The 24,420-nt window shown below is 39.4% G+C and overlaps 1 protein-coding gene across 1 annotated transcript in view; it reads right to left on the bottom strand.

Moving 5' to 3' along the window:
- The window catches only part of LOC138311313 (uncharacterized), a 195,149-nt gene that overhangs the window by 121,599 nt on the left and 49,130 nt on the right, over positions 1-24,420 (bottom strand). The gene's annotated exons all lie outside the window — the stretch shown is intronic.

Below are 24,420 nucleotides of genomic sequence, written 5' to 3'. Positions count from 1 at the left end.
CATTTTCCCAATGTTTACAATTCTATTGGTCTCCAGTTCCTCACTCTCACTGTAAAAGAGAAATAGAGAGGCAATTAATAGAATAGTAAACATTGAACATAATATTACATGAATGTCTAATAAGTCTCAATTTTATGTAAATCTTATGTTTTTCTTATGTTTCATGTAACTTATGACTTACCTCGAGGATGCATGTTTGGCGACCGGTAAAGGACGAAGCATTCTGTGAGAATCGGTGAGATTAACAGGTGAGGAAATTGGGGCATCCATAACCTGGTCGTGTAAATCCTTTGGTAATCGCACTGTTGGGACTTGGTTAGAGTCAGAATTAGTCCAACGCTCAGTTGTCTCCCCCTTTTTGATGTATGGTTGTCTTCCTTTCTTAAACCGTCCAGCGTTTTTCTTCGAATTTACCATTATCTTGGTTCCAAAATAATCTTTTCCTTTGAGTGTATGGGTCTGTTGAATGTTTCAGAGGCTGATCTTTGCTCTTTATATACACAGCAATATCCAATCAGGAGGCTTGTATCAGTAATCCTATTCATTAGAGTCGGGCTGGACACTTGACAGGCAGACACCTACCCCCTATGGTTTAAGCACCCAATCAGCTACAATCTCAACTATCTGTCTTTCATCTCTGCTGCTCTAATGTAAACATTCTGTAATCCTATCATTTGGTGTCATACTGTTTGGAAAGAGGTGATTCTTTATTGTACTGTCTGTTTCTTGACTTTTCTCTCTCAATTTTTACACTTTATTCTGATTTTTTTGCACAAAGTCCAAAAAATAGGGGGTATAGGAGTTATGGGTGAGTTATCTCCCCCTGATCTTCAACTTTATTTCAGTTGTTCATATTTTTCTGTAGTAAACTAACACTACTATAGATATAACTAACACCCAAAAGTCTAGGTTAAGAATTTATTGAGATATTAAATTTTACATTTCAAAATACATTCAATTCTCATAAATTTTCTTGCAGGAATCTCCATCTCCGACACGGGTAGATAACTTGCAGTAGCAGACCAACGCATGCAGCGAGCCAACTCCCACTTTGGAATCAGACCTTATGGGCATGTAGCTTTCCAAAAATGGTAAATTTGAAAATTATGTGAAATGCTATAGGATGACAACCGGATATGACGTTTTCATCAGTCAGCGTCCCTAGACACCAATACATTGGACCCTTATATAACTTAACTACAAGAGAAATTATCATGGAGGTGTTTTGGCAGAATTTACAGCAGAAACTAGATTCAAGAGGCCAGTTTAACGGAAACAGAAGCCCGTGTAGGGTGTGGAGAGGGGCTGTAGACCAACGTGGTTATGGGCGCATAGTGGTCAAATGGCCAAATGGACATAGTACGACCGAGCGAGTACATCGGGTGGCTCTGATGGTAAAGTACAGGTGGTTAAAGACTGATTTCCCACGAAAGGACATTGACGGCAAGACTCTAGAGGTCAGTCACCTCTGTCATAACAAGCTATGTTTTAATACTGAACATTTAGTTATTGAGACGCACGAGGCAAACCAGTCCAGGAATCATTGTAAGCTTCAGAGCCAGTGTTCGGGTGGTCATCGTCCCTCATGTCTACTGTGATCAGCAGGTAAGTGTGACAAATATTGTATTTTGATGTCAAGGTCGCCTAATATCAAGGTCAAGTGACACTTACATACATTTATATAGGTATTCATATTGACCGAGTATTAAGGCGACCCGAAATTATACCAATTGCCATTTTGAGTTCAAACTTACTCTGGGGCTCTGTTAGGCACTTTACGTAGGTTGGTGGTTTTCCTCCGGAGCCTCAGGCTTTACACAAAAACTGAAATTTCTTAAATGACCACGGCCTCTATAGCCTCATCAATCAATCTGTCTAGCTGTCTGTATGTCTTTCTCTCTATATTTCTGTATAATTCTGTCATCTATTTAAACCATCTTAATGGGTTTTTTTTTCTTCTGTTATATACATTTTCTCTTTTTTCTTCTAATATTTACATGAAAAAACAACTAAGATTATGTTTAAGTTTCAATACTTTAATATTTCATTTTCTTTTTTTCAATCATAACTCTGTCTTTCACATAAATTTCTTCATCAATTTTACATTCATGTAATTTGAACATTTTGTCTCTTTTAGTTCTCTTCTGAACTTTACGTTGTATTGAATTACTTCGCGATTTCTCAAATAAATGTCTATTTTGTTCTTTTTCCAGATGTTTCGTCACAGAGCTCCCCGCAGCAATAGGTGATCCAATAGCACTACACAGTTCTCTAACAGCTTTGCCGGGTCCATGGTTCACGGTATACACAGCCCTATGAGCTCTCCCAGAAAAGTTTCGAGTAAAGTTCACACTAGGGGGGAGTGACCTCTTCAGCCGCCTGTTCACAGATTCCACCTTTTGGGTCGACAGATTCCAAAGAGTCATTTCCAACACAGAATCGCCAAGACGACTGTTCACCTTTTCCATAAGTAAATCTTCTCCGCCACAGATCTTAAAATCACTTGGTAAGTATGTGCTGTTTGTAAGCCAGTTCTTTGTTTTAGTCCCAATACACACTAGAGATTTCTGGTTTTACACACAGAATGTTTACCTTGATAGCACTTCACGATTGCCTCCCTTACACCGCGAGCCGCACGTTGTAATGGAACTAGACTACCACAGTGTCTGTCGTAAAGGTGAGATAACTCTGCCTGGCATCGAGCAGCTAGATCACAGCTGAATTTTCTCTTGATGGTTTGTCTCTCTTTCCTTGTTGATCCTGGCATTATTTCTTCAAGTTTAACACACTTAGAGATGTTTTTTTCTAAGATTTCTTGTTATATGAATAGGGTCCAGATTGTGTGTTGGCTTTGTACTTGATTCACCGAGTTTATAAATCTTTTCAGCTGCCTTGAATGCACCAGTGTCCAAGTCCGTGACAAGCTTGTCTACCTCCAGACCATCTTCTCTGAGCTTCTGCAGACTTTCAAAACAGTATGCTTGCTCATTACCAATCGATGAGGCTACAGGTAAGTTTCCTTTACAGTCTCTGGTATGTTCACTACTACAGGGTGGCCACTTATTGCACAGTTTGTTTTTGGTGACAATGTCTAACACATACTGTTCCTTGGTATTGTGTTCTATGCTGCTGAACATTACTTGAGTTGCTGGCTGAAATGGAGTCTTTCCTCCACCTGAATATAATGGGTTGTTGTAAGTCGCGTCAACCATTAGGTTAACTTTGTTCGGCTGATTTCCTCTCAGGGTGTTGATTTTTTGTACACGCTTCCGTAGTTCACTCATGTCAGTCTTGTTAATTTCCTCAATTTTGTCACACACTTTGTTAGCACTTTTCTGCATTCCTCTCTCTGAGGGGGGAGGGATATTGGCACTCATCAGGGTAAGTCTCATTGCAGCGTTACCAATTCTACTCTGTGTAAGTCCGACTTGTACTGCAGAGTTCATTTTCACGGTGTCTCGCCCTTTCTTCCCTGGTTCCTTCATGCCTTCATATAGAGAATACACACCTGACACATAGGTGCACTTAGTACATCTTAGTCCTATTCTCCATCCCAAGCCCCGACACTCCTCTGTTGTAAAGTTAAAATCTAAATTTCCCTTGCATGAAGGCTTGTGACTGTAATGTTGGTGTACGGCATCATTCCACATATCTCTCATTTTCCCAATGTTTACAATTCTATTGGTCTCCAGTTCCTCACTCTCACTGTAAAAGAGAAATAGAGAGGCAATTAATAGAATAGTAAACATTGAACATAATATTACATGAATGTCTAATAAGTCTCAATTTTATGTAAATCTTATGTTTTTCTTATGTTTCATGTAACTTATGACTTACCTCGAGGATGCATGTTTGGCGACCGGTAAAGGACGAAGCATTCTGTGAGAATCGGTGAGATTAACAGGTGAGGAAATTGGGGCATCCATAACCTGGTCCTTTGGTAATCGCACTGTTGGGACTTGGTTAGAGTCAGAATTAGTCCAACGCTCAGTTGTCTCCCCCTTTTTGATGTATGGTTGTCTTCCTTTCTTAAACCGTCCAGCGTTTTTCTTCGAATTTACCATTATCTTGGTTCCAAAATAATCTTTTCCTTTGAGTGTATGGGTCTGTTGAATGTTTCAGAGGCTGATCATTACTCTTTAGATACACAGCAATATCCAATCAGGAGGCTTGTATCAGTAATCCTATTCATTAGAGTCGGGCTGGACACTTGACAGGCAGACACCTACCCCCTATGGTTTAAGCACCCAATCAGCTACAATCTCAACTATCTGTCTTTCATCTCTGCTGCTCTAATGTAAACATTCTGTAATCCTATCATTTGGTGTCATACTGTTTGGAAAGAGGTGATTCTTTATTGTACTGTCTGTTTCTTGACTTTTCTCTCTCTATTTTTACACTTTATTCTGATTTTTTTTGCACAAAGTCCAAAAAATAGGGGGTATAGGAGTTATGGGTGAGTTATCTCCCCCTGATCTTCAACTTTATTTCAGTTGTTCATATTTTTCTGTAGTAAACTAACACTACTATAGATATAACTAACACCCAAAAGTCTAGGTTAAGAATTTATTGAGATATTAAATTTTACATTTCAAAATACATTCAATTCTCATAAATTTTCTTGCAGGAATCTCCATCTCCGACACGGGTAGATAACTTGCAGTAGCAGACCAACGCATGCAGCGAGCCAACTCCCACTTTGGAATCAGACCTTATGGGCATGTAGCTTTCCAAAAATGGTAAATATGAAAATTATGAAAATGCTATAGGATGACAACCGGATATGACGTTTTCATCAGTCAGCGTCCCTAGACACCAATACATTGGACCCGTATATAACTTAACTACAAGAGAAATTATCATGGAGGTGTTTTGGCAGAATTTACAGCAGAAACTAGATTCAAGAGGCCAGTTTAACGGAAACAGAAGCCCGTGTAGGGTGTGGAGAGGGGCTGTAGACCAACGTGGTTATGGGCGCATAGTGGTCAAATGGCCAAATGGACATAGTACGACCGAGCGAGTACATCGGGTGGCTCTGATGGTAAAGTACAGGTGGTTAAAGACTGATTTCCCACGAAAGGACATTGACGGCAAGACTCTAGAGGTCAGTCACCTCTGTCATAACAAGCTATGTTTTAATACTGAACATTTAGTTATTGAGACGCACGAGGCAAACCAGTCCAGGAATCATTGTAAGCTTCAGAACCAGTGTTCGGGTGGTCATCGTCCCTCATGTCTACTGTGATCAGCAGGTAAGTGTGACAAATATTGTATTTTGATGTCAAGGTCGCCTAATATCAAGGTCAAGTGACACTTACATACATTTATATAGGTATTCATATTGACCGAGTATTAAGGCGACCCGAAATTATACCAATTGCCATTTTGAGTTCAAACTTACTCTGGGGCTCTGTTAGGCACTTTACGTAGGTTGGTGGTTTTCCTCCGGAGCCTCAGGCTTTACACAAAAACTGAAATTTCTTAAATGACCACGGCCTCTATAGCCTCATCAATCAATCTGTCTAGCTGTCTGTATGTCTTTCTCTCTATATTTCTGTATAATTCTGTCATCTATTTAAACCATCTTAATGGGTTTTTTTCTTCTGTTATATACATTTTCTCTTTTTTCTTCTAATATTTACATGAAAAAACAACTAAGATTATGTTTAAGTTTCAATACTTTAATATTTCATTTTCTTTTTTTCAATCATAACTCTGTCTTTCACATAAATTTCTTCATCAATTTTACATTCATGTAATTTGAACATTTTGTCTCTTTTAGTTCTCTTCTGAACTTTACGTTGTATTGAATTACTTCGCGATTTCTCAAATAAATGTCTATTTTGTTCTTTTTCCAGATGTTTCGTCACAGAGCTCCCTGCAGCAATAGGTGATCCAATAGCACTACACAGTTCTCTAACAGCTTTGCCGGGTCCATGGTTCACGGTATACACAGCCCTATGAGCTCTCCCAGAAAAGTTTCGAGTAAAGTTCACACTAGGGGGGAGTGACCTCTTCAGCCGCCTGTTCACAGATTCCACCTTTTGGGTCGACAGATTCCAAAGAGTCATTTCCAACACAGAATCGCCAAGACGACTGTTCACCTTTTCCATAAGTAAATCTTCTCCGCCACAGATCTTAAAATCATTGGTAAGTATGTGCTGTTTGTAAGCCAGTTCTTTGTTTTAGTCCCAATACACACTAGAGATTTGGTTTTACACACAGAATGTTTACCTTGATAGCACTTCACGATTGCCTCCCTTACACCGCGAGCCGCACGTTGTAATGGAACTAGACTACCACAGTGTCTGTCGTAAAGGTGAGATAACTCTGCCTGGCATCGAGCAGCTAGATCACAGCTGAATTTTCTCTTGATGGTTTGTCTCTCTTTCCTTGTTGATCCTGGCATTATTTCTTCAAGTTTAACACACTTAGAGATGTTTTTTTCTAAGATTTCTTGTTATATGAATAGGGTCCAGATTGTGTGTTGGCTTTGTACTTGATTCACCGAGTTTATAAATCTTTTCAGCTGCCTTGAATGCACCAGTGTCCGAGTCCGTGACAAGCTTGTCTACCTCCAGACCATCTTCTCTGAGCTTCTGCAGACTTTCAAAACAGTATGCTTGCTCATTACCAATCGATGAGGCTACAGGTAAGTTTCCTTTACAGTCTCTGGTATGTTCACTACTACAGGGTGGCCACTTATTGCACAGTTTGTTTTTGGTGACAATGTCTAACACATACTGTTCCTTGGTATTGTGTTCTATGCTGCTGAACATTACTTGAGTTGCTGGCTGAAATGGAGTCTTTCCTCCACCTGAATATAATGGGTTGTTGTAAGTCGCGTCAACCATTAGGTTAACTTTGTTCGGCTGATTTCCTCTCAGGGTGTGTTGATTTTTTGTACACGCTTCCGTAGTTCACTCATGTCAGTCTTGTTAATTTCCTCAATTTTGTCACACACTTTGTTAGCACTTTTCTGCATTCCTCTCTCTGACGGGGGAGGGATATTGGCACTCATCAGGGTAAGTCTCATTGCAGCGTTACCAATTCTACTCTGTGTAAGTCCGACTTGTACTGCAGAGTTCATTTTCACGGTGTCTCGCCCTTTCTTCCCTGGTTCCTTCATGCCTTCATATAGAGAATACACACCTGACACATATGTACACTTAGTACATCTTAGTCCTATTCTCCATCCCAAGCCCCGACACTCCTCTGTTGTATAGTTAAAATCTAAATTTCCCTTGCATGAAGGCTTGTGACTGTAATGTTGGTGTACGGCATCATTCCACATATCTCTCATTTTCCCAATGTTTCCAATTATATTGGTCTCCAGTTCCTCACTCTCACTGTAAAAGAGAAACAGAGAGGCAGTTAATAGAATAGTAAACATTAAACATAATATTACATGAATGTCTAATAAGTCTCAATTTTATGTAAATCTTATGTTTTTCTTATGTTTCATGTAACTTATGACTTACCTCGAGGATGCATGTTTGGCGACCGGTAAAGGACGAAGCATTCTGTGAGAATCGGTGAGATTAACAGGTGAGGAAATTGGGGCATCCATAACCTGGTCTAAATCTTTGGTAATCGCACTGTTGGGACTTGGTTAGAGTCAGAATTAGTCCAACACTCCGTTGTTTCCCCCTTTTTGATGTGTGGTTGTCTTCCTTTCTTAAACCGTCCAGCGTTTTTCTTCAAATTTACCATTATCTTTGTTCTAAAATAATCTTTTCCTAGAGTGTATGGGTCTGTTGAATGTTTCAGAGGCTGATCTTTGCTCTTTATATACACAGCAATATCCAATCAGGAGGCTTGTATCAGTAATCCTATTCATTAGAGTCGGGCTGGACACTTGACAGGCAGACACCTACCCCCTATGGTTTAAGCACCCAATCAGCTACAATCTCAACTATCTGTCTTTCATCTCTGCTGCTCTAATGTAAACATTCTGTAATCCTATCATTTGGTGTCATACTGTTTGGAAAGAGGTGATTCTTTATTGTACTGTCTGTTTCTTGACTTTTCTCTCTCAATTTTTACACTTTATTCTGATTTTTTTGCACAAAGTCCAAAAAATAGGGGGTATAGGAGTTATGGGTGAGTTATCTCCCCCTGATCTTCAACTTTATTTCAGTTGTTCATATTTTTCTGTAGTAAACTAACACTACTATAGATATAACTAACACCCAAAAGTCTAGGTTAAGAATTTATTGAGATATTAAATTTTACATTTCAAAATACATTCAATTCTCATAAATTTTCTTGCAGGAATCTCCATCTCCGACACGGGTAGATAACTTGCAGTAGCAGACCAACGCATGCAGCGAGCCAACTCCCACTTTGGAATCAGACCTTATGGGCATGTAGCTTTCCAAAAATGGTAAATATGAAAATTATGTAAAATGCTATAGGATGACAACCGGATATGACGTTTTCATCAGTCAGCGTCCCTAGACACCAATACATTGGACCCGTATATAACTTAACTACAAGAGAAATTATCATGGAGGTGTTTTGGCAGAATTTACAGCAGAAACTAGATTCAAGAGGCCAGTTTAACGGAAACAGAAGCCCGTGTAGGTGTGGAGAGGGGCTGTAGACCAACGTGGTTATGGGCGCATAGTGGTCAAATGGCCAAATGGACATAGTACGACCGAGCGAGTACATCGGGTGGCTCTGATGGTAAAGTACAGGTGGTTAAAGACTGATTTCCCACGAAAGGACATTGACGGCAAGACTCTAGAGGTCAGTCACCTCTGTCATAACAAGCTATGTTTTAATACTGAACATTTAGTTATTGAGACGCACGAGGCAAACCAGTCCAGGAATCATTGTAAGCTTCAGAGCCAGTGTTCGGGTGGTCATCGTCCCTCATGTCTACTGTGATCAGCAGGTAAGTGTGACAAATATTGTATTTTGATGTCAAGGTCGCCTAATATCAAGGTCAAGTGACACTTACATACATTTATATAGGTATTCATATTGACCGAGTATTAAGGCGACCCGAAATTATATACAATTGCCATTTTGAGTTCAAACTTACTCTGGGGCTCTGTTAGGCACTTTACGTAGGTTGGTGGTTTTCCTCCGGAGCCTCAGGCTTTACACAAAAACTGAAATTTCTTAAATGACCACGGCCTCTATAGCCTCATCAATCAATCTGTCTAGCTGTCTGTATGTCTTTCTCTCTATATTTCTGTATAATTCTGTCATCTATTTAAACCATCTTGATGGGTTTTTTTTTCTTCTGTTAAATACATTTTCTCTTTTTTTATTCTAATATTTACATGAAAAAACAACTAAGATTATGTTTAAGTTTCAATACTTTAATGTTTCATTTTCTTTTTTTTCAATCATAACTCTGTCTTTCACATAAATTTCTTCATCAATTTTACATTCATGTAATTTGAACATTTTGTCTCTTTTAGTTCTCTTCTGAACTTTACGTTGTATTGAATTACTTCGCGATTTCTCAAATAAATGTCTATTTTGTTCTTTTTCCAGATGTTTCGTCACAGAGCTCCCTGCAGCAATAGGTGATCCAATAGCACTACACAGTTCTCTAACAGCTTTGCCGGGTCCATGGTTCACGGTATACACAGCCCTATGAGCTCTCCCAGAAAAGTTTCGAGTAAAGTTCACACTAGGGGGGAGTGACCTCTTCAGCCGCCTGTTCACAGATTCCACCTTTTGGGTCGACAGATTCCAAAGAGTCATTTCCAACACAGAATCGCCAAGACGACTGTTCACCTTTTCCATAAGTAAATCTTCTCCGCCACAGATCTTAAAATCACTTGGTAAGTATGTGCTGTTTGTAAGCCAGTTCTTTGTTTTTGTCCCAATACACACTAGAGATTTGGTTTTACACACAGAATGTTTACCTTGATAGCACTTCACGATTGCCTCCCTTACACCGCGAGCCGCACGTTGTAAGGGAACTAGACTACCACAGTGTCTGTCATAAAGGTGAGATAACTCTGCCTGGCATCGAGCAGCTAGATCACAGCTGAATTTTCTCTTGATGGTTTGTCTCTCTTTCCTTGTTGATCCTGGCATTATTTCTTCAAGTTTAACACACTTAGAGATGTTTTTTTCTAAGATTTCTTGTTATATGAATAGGGTCCAGATTGTGTGTTGGCTTTGTACTTGAATCACCGAGTTTATAAATCTTTTCAGCTGCCTTGAATGCACCAGTGTCCGAGTCCGTGACAAGCTTGTCTACCTCCAGACCATCTTCTCTGAGCTTCTGCAGACTTTCAAAACAGTATGCTTGCTCATTACCAATCGATGAGGCTACAGGTAAGTTTCCTTTACAGTCTGTGGTATGTTCACTACTACAGGGTGGCCACTTATTGCACAGTTTGTTTTTGGTGACAATGTCTAACACATACTGTTCCTTGGTATTGTGTTCTATGCTGCTGAACATTACTTGAGTTGCTGGCTGAAATGGTGTCTTTCCTCCACCTGAATATAATGGGTTGTTGTAAGTCGCGTCAACCATTAGGTTAACTTTGTTCGGCTGATTTCCTCTCAGGGTGTTGATTTTTTGTACACGCTTCCGTAGTTCACTCATGTCAGTCTTGTTAATTTCCTCAATTTTGTCACACACTTTGTTAGCACTTTTCTGCATTCCTCTCTCTGAGGGGGGGAGGGATATTGGCACTCATCAGGGTAAGTCTCATTGCAGCGTTACCAATTCTACTCTGTGTAAGTCCGACTTGTACTGCAGAGTTCATTTTCACGGTGTCTCGCCCTTTCTTCCCTGGTTCCTTCATGCCTTCATATAGAGAATACACACCTGACACATAGGTGCACTTAGTACATCTTAGTCCTATTCTCCATCCCAAGCCCCGACACTCCTCTGTTGTAAAGTTAAAATCTAAATTTCCCTTGCATGAAGGCTTGTGACTGTAATGTTGGTGTACGGCATCATTCCACATATCTCTCATTTTCCCAATGTTTACAATTCTATTGGTCTCCAGTTCCTCACTCTCACTGTAAAGAGAAAATAGAGAGGCAATTAATAGAATAGTAAACATTGAACATAATATTATATGAATGTCTAATAAGTCTCAATTTTATGTAAATCTTATGTTTTTCTTATGTTTCATGTCGCTTATGACTTACCTCGAGGATGCATGTTTGGCGACCGGTAAAGGACGAAGCATTCTGTGAGAATCGGTGAGATTAACAGGTGAGGAAATTGGGGCATCCATAACCTGGTCATGTAAATCCTTTGGTAATCGCACTGTTGGGACTTGGTTAGAGTCAGAATTAGTCCAACGCTCAGTTGTCTCCCCCTTTTTGATGTATGGTTGTCTTCCTTTCTTAAACCGTCCAGCGTTTTTCTTTGAATTTACCATTATCTTGGTTCCAAAATAATCTTTTCCTTTGAGTGTATGGGTCTGTTGAATGTTTCAGGGGCTGATCATTGCTCTTTATATACACAGCAATATCCAATCAGGAGGCTTGTATCAGTAATCCTATTCATTAGAGTCGGGCTGGACACTTGACAGGCAGACACCTACCCCCTATGGTTTAAGCACCCAATCAGTTACAATCTCAAACTATCTGTCTTTCATCTCTGCTGCTCTAATGTAAACATTCTGTAATCCTATCATTTGGTGTCATACTGTTTGGAAAGAGGTGATTCTTTATTGTACTGTCTGTTTCTTGACTTTTCTCTCTCTATTTTTACACTTTATTCTGATTTTTTTGCACAAAGTCCAAAAAATAGGGGGTATAGGAGTTATGGGTGAGTTATCTCCCCCTGATCTTCAACTTTATTTCAGTTGTTCATATTTTTCTGTAGTAAACTAACACTACTATAGATATAACAACACCCCAAAGTCTAGGTTAAGAATTTATTGAGATATTTAAATTTTACATTTCAAAATACATTCAATTCTCATAAATTTTCTTGCAGGAATCTCCATCTCCGACACGGGTAGATAACTTGCAGTAGCAGACCAACGCATGCAGTGAGCCAACTCCCACTTTGGAATCAGACCTTATGGGCATGTAGCTTTCCAAAAATGGTAAATTTGAAAATTATGTGAAATGCTATAGGGACCGCAGAATCAAACCAAAAATAGAATCCTGGAAATCCCCTTTTGGGCACAAGATTTCATAGAGGGGTGAATGTTTCGGAGGCTGCTGATTGGGTATTCAGGGTGGATAAGTTTCAAATGTTTAATTTGTTGTTTGGGCAATACATGTAGATGTAAAATATGTAAAGAAATTTTAAAATTCTATCAAGTCTGTTTCTGACAGGGTGAGTTAATAAAGATTGGTCTCTATAGGATGACAACCGGATATGACGTTTTCATCAGTCAGCGTCCCTAGACACCGATACATTGGACCCGTATATAACTTAACTACAAGAGAAATTATCATGGAGGTGTTTTGGCAGAATTTACAGCAGAAACTAGATTCAAGAGGCCAGTTTAACGGAAACAGAAGCCCGTGTAGAGTGTGGATAGGGGCTGTAGACCAACGTGGTTATGGGCGCATAGTGGTCAAATGGCCAAATGGACATAGTACGACCGAGCGAGTACATCGGGTGGCTCTGATGGTAAAGTACAGGTGGTTTAGACTGATTTCCCACGAAAGGACATTCACGGCAAGACTCTAGAGGTCAGTCACCTCTGTCATAACAAGCTATGTTTTAATACTGAACATTTAGTTATTGAGACGCACGAGGCAAACCAGTCCAGGAATCATTGTAAGCTTCAGAACCAGTGTTCGGGTGGTCATCGTCCCTCATGTCTACTGTGATCAGCAGGTAAGTGTGACAAATATTGTGTTTTGATGTCAAGGTCGCCTAATATCAAGGTCAAGTGACACTTACATACATTTCTATAGGTATTCACATTGACCGAGTATTAAGGCGACCCGAAATTATACCAAAATTATACCCATTGCCATTTTGAGTTCAAACTTACTCTGGGGCTCTGTTAGGCACTTTACGTAGGTTGGTGGTTTTCCTCCGGAGCCTCAGGCTTTACACAAAAACTGAAATTCCTTAAATGACCACGGCCTCTATGCCTCATCAATCAATCTGTCTAGCCGTCTGTATGTCTTTCTTTCTATATTTCTGTATAATTCTGTCATCTATTTAAACCATCTTGATGGGTTTTTTTTCTTCTGTTAAATACATTTTCTCTTTTTTTATTCTAATATTTACATGAAAAAACAACTAAGATTATGTTTAAGTTTCAATACTTTAATGTTTCATTTTATTTTTTTCAATCATAACTCTGTCTTTCACATAAATTTCTTCATCAATTTTACATTCATGTAATTTGAACATTTTGTCTCTTTTAGTTCTCTTCTGAACTTTACGTTGTATTGAATTACTTCGCGATTTCTCAAATAAATGTCTATTTTGTTCTTTTTCCAGATGTTTCGTCACAGAGCTCCCTGCAGCAATAGGTGATCCAATAGCACTACACAGTTCTCTAACAGCTTTGCCGGGTCCATGGTTCACGGTATACACAGCCCTATGAGCTCTCCCAGAAAAGTTTCGAGTAAAGTTCACACTAGGGGGGAGTGACCTCTTCAGCCGCCTGTTCACAGATTCCACCTTTTGGGTCGACAGATTCCAAAGAGTCATTTCCAACACAGAATCGCCAAGACGACTGTTCACCTTTTCCATAAGTAAATTTTCTCCGCCACAGATCTTAAAATCACTTGGTAAGTATGTGCTGTTTGTAAGCCAGTTCTTTGTTTTAGTCCCAATCACTACTTTAGATTTGGTTTTACACACAGAATGTTTACCTTGATAGCACTTCACGATTGCCTCCCTTACACCACGAGCCGCACGTTGTAAGGGAACTAGACTACCACAGTGTCTGTCATAAAGGTGAGATAACTCTGCCTGGCATCGAGCAGCTAGATCACAGCTGAATTTTCTCTTGATGGTTTGTCTCTCTTTCCTTGTTGATCCTGGCATTATTTCTTCAAGTTTAACACACTTAGAGATGTTTTTTCTAAGATTTCTTGTTATATGAATAGGGTCCAGATTGTGTGTTGGCTTTGTACTTGAATCACCGAGTTTATAAATCTTTTCAGCTGCCTTGAATGCACCAGTGTCCGAGTCCGTGACAAGCTTGTCTACCTCCAGACCATCTTCTCTGAGCTTCTGCAGACTTTCAAAACAGTATGCTTGCTCATTACCAATCGATGAGGCTACAGGTAAGTTTCCTTTACAGTCTGTGGTATGTTCACTACTACAGGGTGGCCACTTATTGCACAGTTTGTTTTTGGTGACAAGGTCTAACACATACTGTTCCTTGGTATTGAGTTCTATGCTGCTGAACATTACTTGAGTTGCTGGCTGAAATGGTGTCTTTCCTCCACCTGAATATAATGGGTTGTTGTAAGTCGCATCAACCATTAGGTTAACTTTGTTCGGCTGATTTCGTCTCAGGGTGTTGATTTTTTGTACACGCTTCCGTAGTTCACTCATGTCAGTCTTGTTAATTTCCTCAATTTTGTCACACACTTTGTTAGCACTTTTCTGCATTCCTCTCTCTGAGGGGGGAGGGATATTGGCACTCATCAGGGTAAGTCTCATTGCAGCGTTACCAATTCTACTCTGTGTAAGTCCGACTTGTACTGCAGAGTTCATTTTCACGGTGTCTCGCCCTTTCTTCCCTGGTTCCTTCATGCCTTCATATAGAGAATACACACCTGACACATAGGTGCACTTAGTACATCTTAGTCCTATTCTCCATCCCAAGCCCCGACACTCCTCTGTTGTAAAGTTAAAATCTAAATTTCCCTTGCATGAAGGCTTGTGACTGTAATGTTGGTGTACGGCATCATTCCACATATCTCTCATTTTCCCAATGTTTACAATTCTATTGGTCTCCAGTTCCTCACTCTCACTGTCAAAGAGAAATAGAGAGGCAATTAATAGAATAGTAAACATTGAACATGATATTATATGAATGTCTAATAAGTCTCAATTTTATGTAAATCTTATGTTTTTCTTATGTTTCATGTAGCTTATGACTTACCTCGAGGATGCATGTTTGGCGACCGGTAAAGGACGAAGCATTCTGTGAGAATCGGTGAGATTAACAGGTGAGGAAATTGGGGCATCCATAACCTGGTCATGTAAATCCTTTGGTAATCGCACTGTTGGGACTTGGTTAGAGTCAGAATTAGTCCAACGGTCAGTTGTCTCCCCCTTTTTGATGTATGGTTGTCTTCCTTTCTTAAACCGTCCAGCGTTTTTCTTTGAATTTACCATTATCTTGGTTCCAAAATAATCTTTTCCTTTGAGTGTATGGGTCTGTTGAATGTTTCAGAGGCTGATCATTGCTCTTTATATACACAGCAATATCCAATCAGGAGGCTTGTATCAGTAATCCTATTCATTAGAGTCGGGCTGGACACTTGACAGGCAGACACCTACCCCCTATGGTTTAAGCACCCAATCAGTTACAATCTAAACTATCTGTCTTTCATCTCTGCTGCTCTAATGTAAACATTCTGTAATCCTATCATTTGGTGTCATACTGTTTGGAAAGAGGTGATTCTTTATTGTACTGTCTGTTTCTTGACTTTTCTCTCTCTATTTTTACACTTTATTCTGATTTTTTTGCACAAAGTCCAAAAAATAGGGGGTATAGGAGTTATGGGTGAGTTATCTCCCCCTGATCTTCAACTTTATTTCAGTTGTTCATATTTTTCTGTAGTAAACTAACACTACTATAGATATAACCAACACCCAAAAGTCTAGGTTAAGAATTTATTGAGATATTTAATTTTACATTTCAAAATAGATTCAATTCTCATAAATTTTCTTGCAGGAATCTCCATCTCCGACACGGGTAGATAACTTGCAGTAGCAGACCAACGCATGCAGTGAGCCAACTCCCACTTTGGAATCAGACCTTATGGGCATGTAGCTTTCCAAAAATGGTAAATTTGAAAATTATGTGAAATGCTATAGGGACCGCAGAATCAAACCAAAAATAGAATCGAAATCCCTTTGGCAATCAAGAGGGGAATCGAGCGGATGTAGGGTATCAGTATTTGTTTGGCCAGTATTAAAAAAAATTTAATCATCAGTCGTTTAGGGTATATGTTGTTTGTCTTTGGCGATATAAGATGCACCCTAAGTCTATTAAAAAATTTCAGTTGGATACATCAACTACTCATGCAAACATTGGTCGTCTAGAGAAATTTCGTCCCCTAGACACCGATACATTGGACCCGTATATAACTTAACTACAAGAGAAATTATCATGGAGGTGTTTTGGCAGAATTTACAGCAGAAACTAGATTCAAGAGGCCAGTTTAACGGAAACAGAAGCCCGTGTAGAGTGTGGATAGGGGCTGTAGACCAACGTGGTTATGGGCGCATAGTGGTCAAATGGCCAAATGGACATAGTACAACCGAGCGAGTACATCGGGTGGCTCTGATGGTAAAGTACAGGTGGTTTAAGACTGATTTCCCACGAAAGGACATTCACGGCAAGACTCTAGAGGTCAGTCACCTCTGTCATAACAAGCTATGTTTTAATACTGAATATTGTAGTTATTGAGACGCACGAGGCAAACCAGTCCAGGAATCATTGTAAGCTTCAGAACCAGTGTTCGGGTGGTCATCGTCCCTCATGTCTACTGTGATCAGCAGGTAAGTGTGACAAATATTGTGTTTTGATGTCAAGGTCGCCTAATATCAAGGTCAAGTGACACTTACATACATTTCTATAGGTATTCACATTGACCGAGTATTAAGGCGACCTGAAATTATACCAAAATTATACCCATTGCCATTTTGAGTTCAAACTTACTCTGGGGCTCTGTTAGGCACTTTACGTAGGTTGGTGGTTTTCCTCCGGAGCCTCAGGCTTTACACAAAAACTGAAATTCCTTAAATGACCACGGCCTCTATGGCCTCACCAATCAATCTGTCTAGCTGTCTGTATGTCTTTCTTTCTATATTTCTGTATAATTCTGTCATCTATTTAAACCATCTTGATGGGTTTTTTTTTCTTCTGTTAAATACATTTTCTCTTTTTTTATTCTAATATTTACATGAAAAAACAACTAAGATTATGTTTAAGTTTCAATACTTTAATGTTTCATTTTATTTTTTTCAATCATAACTCTGTCTTTCACATAAATTTCTTCATCAATTTTACATTCATGTAATTTGAACATTTTGTCTCTTTTAGTTCTCTTCTGAACTTTACGTTGTATTGAATTACTTCGCGATTTCTCAAATAAATGTCTATTTTGTTCTTTTTCCAGATGTTTCGTCACAGAGCTCCCTGCAGCAATAGGTGATCCAATAGCACTACACAGTTCTCTAACAGCTTTGCCGGGTCCATGGTTCACGGTATACACAGCCCTATGAGCTCTCCCAGAAAAGTTTCGAGTAAAGTTCACACTAGGGGGGAGTGACCTCTTCAGCCGCCCGTTCACAGATTCCACCTTTTGGGTCGACAGATTCCAAAGAGTCATTTCCAACACAGAATCGCCAAGACGACTGTTCACCTTTTCCATAAGTAAATTTTCTCCGCCACAGATCTTAAAATCACTTGGTAAGTATGTGCTGTTTGTAAGCCAGTTCTTTGGTTTTTGTCCCAATACACACTAGAGATTTGGTTTTACACACAGAATGTTTACCTTGATAGCACTTCACGATTGCCTCCCTTACACCGCGAGCCGCACGTTGTAAGGGAACTAGACTACCACAGTGTCTGTCATAAAGGTGAGATAACTCTGCCTGGCATCGAGCAGCTAGATCACAGCTGAATTTTCTCTTGATGGTTTGTCTCTCTTTCCTTGTTGATCCTGGCATTATTTCTTCAAGTTTAACACACTTAGAGATGTTTTTTTCTAAGATTTCTTGTTATATGAATAGGGTCCAGATTGTGTGTTGGCTTTGTACTTGAATCACCGAGTTTATAAATCTTTTCAGCTGCCTTGAATGCACCAGTGTCCGAGTCCGTGACAAGCTTGTCTACCTCCAGACCATCTTCTCTGAGCTTCTGCAGACTTTCAAAACAGTATGCTTGCTCATTACCAATCGATGAGGCTACAGGTAAGTTTCCTTTACAGTCTGTGGTATGTTCACTACTACAGGGTGGCCACTTATTGCACAGTTTGTTTTTGGTGACAAGGTCTAACACATACTGTTCCTTGGTATTGTGTTCTATGCTGCTGAACATTACTTGAGTTGCTGGCTGAAATGGTGTCTTTCCTCCACCTGAATATAATGGGTTGTTGTAAGTCGCATCAACCATTAGGTTAACTTTGTTCGGCTGATTTCGTCTCAGGGTGTTGATTTTTTGTACACGCTTCCGTAGTTCACTCATGTCAGTCTTGTTAATTTCCTCAATTTTGTCACACACTTTGTTAGCACTTTTCTGCATTCCTCTCTCTGAGGGGGGAGGGATATTGGCACTCATCAGGGTAAGTCTCATTGCAGCGTTACCAATTCTACTCTGTGTAAGTCCGACTTGTACTGCAGAGTTCATTTTCACGGTGTCTCGCCCTTTCTTCCCTGGTTCCTTCATGCCTTCATATAGAGAATACACACCTGACACATAGGTGCACTTAGTACATCTTAGTCCTATTCTCCATCCCAAGCCCCGACACTCCTCTGTTGTAAAGTTAAAATCTAAATTTCCCTTGCATGAAGGCTTGTGACTGTAATGTTGGTGTACGGCATCATTCCACATATCTCTCATTTTCCCAATGTTTACAATTCTATTGGTCTCCAGTTCCTCACTCTCACTGTCAAAGAGAAATAGAGAGGCAATTAATAGAATAGTAAACATTGAACATGATATTATATGAATGTCTAATAAGTCTCAATTTTATGTAAATCTTATGTTTTTCTTATGTTTCATGTAGCTTATGACTTACCTCGAGGATGCATGTTTGGCGACCGGTAAAGGACGAAGCATTCTGTGAGAATCGGTGAGATTAACAGGTGAGGAAATTGGGGCATCCATAACCTGGTCATGTAAATCCTTTGGTAATCGCACTGTTGGGACTTGGTTAGAGTCAGAATTAGTCCAACGGTCAGTTGTCTCCCCCTTTTTGATGTATGGTTGTCTTCCTTTCTTAAACCGTCCAGCGTTTTTTCTTTGAATTTACCATTATCTTGGTTCCAAAATAATCTTTTCCTTTGAGTGTATGGGTCTGTTGAATGTTTCAGAGGCTGATCATTGCTCTTTATATACACAGCAATATCCAATCAGGAGGCTTGTATCAGTAATCCTATTCATTAGAGTCGGGCTGGACACTTGACAGGCAGACACCTACCCCCTATGGTTTAAGCACCCAATCAGTTACAATCTAAACTATCTGTCTTTCATCTCTGCTGCTGTAATGTAAACATTCTGTAATCCTATCATTTGGTGTCATACTGTTTGGAAAGAGGTGATTCTTTATTGTACTGTCTGTTTCTTGACTTTTCTCTCTCTATTTTTACACTTTATTCTGATTTTTTTGCACAAAGTCCAAAAAATAGGGGGTATAGGAGTTATGGGTGAGTTATCTCCCCCTGATCTTCAACTTTATTTCAGTTGTTCATATTTTTCTGTAGTAAACTAACACTACTATAGATATAACCAACACCCAAAAGTCTAGGTTAAGAATTTATTGAGATATTTAATTTTACATTTCAAAATAGATTCAATTCTCATAAATTTTCTTGCAGGAATCTCCATCTCCGACACGGGTAGATAACTTGCAGTAGCAGACCAACGCATGCAGTGAGCCAACTCCCACTTTGGAATCAGACCTTATGGGCATGTAGCTTTCCAAAAATGGTAAATTTGAAAATTTTCAATGTAAAACCAATTTTCATGCTATAGGGACCGCAGAATCAAACCAAAAATAGAATCCTGGAAATCCCCTTTTGGGCACAAGATTTCATAGAGGGGTGAATGTTTCGGAGGCTGCTGATTGGGTATTCAGGGTGGATAAGTTTCAAATGTTTAATTTGTTGTTTGGGCAATACATGTAGATGTAAAATATGTAAAGAAATTTTAAAATTCTATCAAGTCTGTTTCTGACAGGGTGAGTTAATAAAGATTGGAATTTTATGAAAATTTTGGTCATTTTTTGGTGCGGAATTCAACATAAGATGGCACCCCCCACTTAAAAGTTTAGCAAGATGGTAGATTTGAAAAAAAATTTATTCACAGGTATGTGAGATGATCTTCTTCAAAATTAGTGATGGTTGACCAGACTTGAAAACTTCATTTAACCTGGACATTGGCAAACGTTAACATTATCGTCTATGGCAAATCATTTGGTTCTGCGGTCTCTATAGGATGACAACCGGATATGACGTTTTCATCAGTCAGCGTCCCTAGACACCGATACATTGGACCCGTATATAACTTAACTACAAGAGAAATTATCATGGAGGTGTTTTGGCAGAATTTACAGCAGAAACTAGATTCAAGAGGCCAGTTTAACGGAAACAGAAGCCCGTGTAGAGTGTGGATAGGGGCTGTAGACCAACGTGGTTATGGGCGCATAGTGGTCAAATGGCCAAATGGACATAGTACGACCGAGAGCGAGTACATCGGGTGGCTCTGATGGTAAAGTACAGGTGGTTTAAGACTGATTTCCCACGAAAGGACATTCACGGCAAGACTCTAGAGGTCAGTCACCTCTGTCATAACAAGCTATGTTTTAATACTGAACATTGTAGTTATTGAGACGCACGAGGCAAACCAGTCCAGGAATCATTGTAAGCTTCAGAACCAGTGTTCGGGTGGTCATCGTCCCTCATGTCTACTGTGATCAGCAGGTAAGTGTGACAAATATTGTGTTTTGATGTCAAGGTCGCCTAATATCAAGGTCAAGTGACACTTACATACATTTCTATAGGTATTCACATTGACCGAGTATTAAGGCGACCTGAAATTATACCAAAATTATCCCATTGCCATTTTGAGTTCAAACTTACTCTGGGGCTCTGTTAGGCACTTTACGTAGGTTGGTGGTTTTCCTCCGGAGCCTCAGGCTTTACACAAAAACTGAAATTCCTTAAATGACCACGGCCTCTATGGCCTCATCAATCAATCTGTCTAGCCGTCTGTATGTCTTTCTTTCTATATTTCTGTATAATTCTGTCATCTATTTAAACCATCTTGATGGGTTTTTTTTTCTTCTGTTAAATACATTTTCTCTTTTTTTATTCTAATATTTACATGAAAAAACAACTAAGATTATGTTTAAGTTTCAATACTTTAATGTTTCATTTTATTTTTTTCAATCATAACTCTGTCTTTCACATAAATTTCTTCATCAATTTTACATTCATGTAATTTGAACATTTTGTCTCTTTTAGTTCTCTCTCTGAACTTTACGTTGCATTGAATTACATCGCGATTTCTCAAATAAATGTCTATTTTGTTCTTTTTCCAGATGTTTCGTCACAGAGCTCCCCGCAGCGATAGGTGATCCAATAGCACTGCAATCCAATAGCACTGCACAGTTCTCTAACAGCTTTGCCGGGTCCATGGTTCACGGTATACACAGCCCTATGAGCTCTCCCAGAAAAGTTTCGAGTAAAGTTCACACTAGGGGGGAGTGACCTCTTCAGCCGCCTGTTCACAGATTCCACCTTTTGGGTCGACAGATTCCAAAGAGTCATTTCCAACACAGAATCGCCAAGACGACTGTTCACCTTTTCCATAAGTAAATTTTCTCCGCCACAGATCTTAAAATCACTTGGTAAGTATGTGCTGTTTGTAAGCCAGTTCTTTGTTTTTGTCCCAATACACACTAGAGATTTGGTTTTACACACAGAATGTTTACCTTGATAGCACTTCACGATTGCCTCCCTTACACCGCGAGCCGCACGTTGTAAGGGAACTAGACTACCACAGTGTCTGTCATAAAGGTGAGATAACTCTGCCTGGCATCGAGCAGCTAGATCACAGCTGAATTTTCTCTTGATGGTTTGTCTCTCTTTCCTTGTTGATCCTGGCATTATTTCTTCAAGTTTAACACACTTAGAGATGTTTTTTTTCTAAGATTTCTTGTTATATGAATAGGGTCCAGATTGTGTGTTGGCTTTGTACTTGAATCACCGAGTTTATAAATCTTTTCAGCTGCCTTGAATGCACCAGTGTCCGAGTCCGTGACAAGCTTGTCTACCTCCAGACCATCTTCTCTGAGCTTCTGCAGACTTTCAAAACAGTATGCTTGCTCATTACCAATCGATGAGGCTACAGGTAAGTTTCCTTTACAGTCTGTGGTATGTTCACTACTACAGGGTGGCCACTTATTGCACAGTTTGTTTTTGGTGACAAGGTCTAACACATACTGTTCCTTGGTATTGTGTTCTATGCTGCTGAACATTACTTGAGTTGCTGGCTGAAATGGTGTCTTTCCTCCACCTGAATATAATGGGTTGTTGTAAGTCGCATAACCATTAGGTTAACTTTGTTCGGCTGATTTCGTCTCAGGGTGTTGATTTTTTGTACACGCTTCCGTAGTTCACTCATGTCAGTCTTGTTAATTTCCTCAATTTTGTCACACACTTTGTTAGCACTTTTCTGCATTCCTCTCTCTGAGGGGGGAGGGATATTGGCACTCATCAGGGTAAGTCTCATTGCAGCGTTACCAATTCTACTCTGTGTAAGTCCGACTTGTACTGCAGAGTTCATTTTCACGGTGTCTCGCCCTTTCTTCCCTGGTTCCTTCATGCCTTCATATAGAGAATACACACCTGACACATAGGTGCACTTAGTACATCTTAGTCCTATTCTCCATCCCAAGCCCCGACACTCCTCTGTTGTAAAGTTAAAATCTAAATTTCCCTTGCATGAAGGCTTGTGACTGTAATGTTGGTGTACGGCATATTCCACATATCTCTCATTTTCCCAATGTTTACAATTCTATTGGTCTCCAGTTCCTCACTCTCACTGTCAAAGAGAAATAGAGAGGGCAATTAATAGAATAGTAAACATTGAACATGATATTATATGAATGTCTAATAAGTCTCAATTTTATGTAAATCTTATGTTTTTCTTATGTTTCATGTAGCTTATGACTTACCTCGAGGATGCATGTTTGGCGACCGGTAAAGGACGAAGCATTCTGTGAGAATCGGTGAGATTAACAGGTGAGGAAATTGGGGCATCCATAACCTGGTCATGTAAATCCTTTGGTAATCGCACTGTTGGGGACTTGGTTAGAGTCAGAATTAGTCCAACGGTCAGTTGTCTCCCCCTTTTTGATGTATGGTTGTCTTCCTTTCTTAAACCGTCCAGCGTTTTTCTTTGAATTTACCATTATCTTGGTTCCAAAATAATCTTTTCCTTTGAGTGTATGGGTCTGTTGAATGTTTCAGAGGCTGATCATTGCTCTTTATATACACAGCAATATCCAATCAGGAGGCTTGTATCAGTAATCCTATTCATTAGAGTCGGGCTGGACACTTGACAGGCAGACACCTACCCCCTATGGTTTAAGCACCCAATCAGTTACAATCTAAACTATCTGTCTTTCATCTCTGCTGCTCTAATGTAAACATTCTGTAATCCTATCATTTGGTGTCATACTGTTTGGAAAGAGGTGATTCTTTATTGTACTGTCTGTTTCTTGACTTTTCTCTCTCTATTTTTACACTTTATTCTGATTTTTTTTGCACAAAGTCCAAAAAATAGGGGGTATAGGAGTTATGGGTGAGTTATCTCCCCCTGATCTTCAACTTTATTTCAGTTGTTCATATTTTTTTCTGTAGTAAACTAACACTACTATAGATATAACCAACACCCAAAAGTCTAGGTTAAGAATTTATTGAGATATTTAATTTTACATTTCAAAATAGATTCAATTCTCATAAATTTTCTTGCAGGAATCTCCATCTCCGACACGGGTAGATAACTTGCAGTAGCAGACCAACGCATGCAGTGAGCCAACTCCCACTTTGGAATCAGACCTTATGGGCATGTAGCTTTCCAAAAATGGTAAATTTGAAAATTATGTGAAATGCTATAGGGACCGCAGAATCAAACCAAAAATAGAATCCTGGAAATCCCCTTTTGGGCACAAGATTTCATAGAGGGGTGAATGTTTCGGAGGCTGCTGATTGGGTATTCAGGGTGGATAAGTTTCAAATGTTTAATTTGTTGTTTGGGCAATACATGTAGATGTAAAATATGTAAAGAAATTTTAAAATTCTATCAAGTCTGTTTCTGACAGGGTGAGTTAATAAAGATTGGAATTTTATGAAAATTTTGGTCATTTTTTGGTGCGGAATTCAACATAAGATGGCACCCCCCACTTAAAAGTTTAGCAAGATGGTAGATTTGAAAAAAAATTTATTCACAGGTATGTGAGATGATCTTCTTCAAAATTAGTGATGGTTGACCAGACTTGAAAACTTCATTTAACCTGGACATTGGCAAACGT

Source organism: Argopecten irradians, unplaced genomic scaffold (genome assembly GCF_041381155.1).
Source record: "Argopecten irradians isolate NY unplaced genomic scaffold, Ai_NY scaffold_0017, whole genome shotgun sequence".
Taxonomy (NCBI): Eukaryota; Metazoa; Mollusca; class Bivalvia; order Pectinida; family Pectinidae; genus Argopecten; species Argopecten irradians.
Note: the sequence above shows the minus strand (reverse complement) of the source record. Positions and strands in the feature narration are given on the sequence as shown.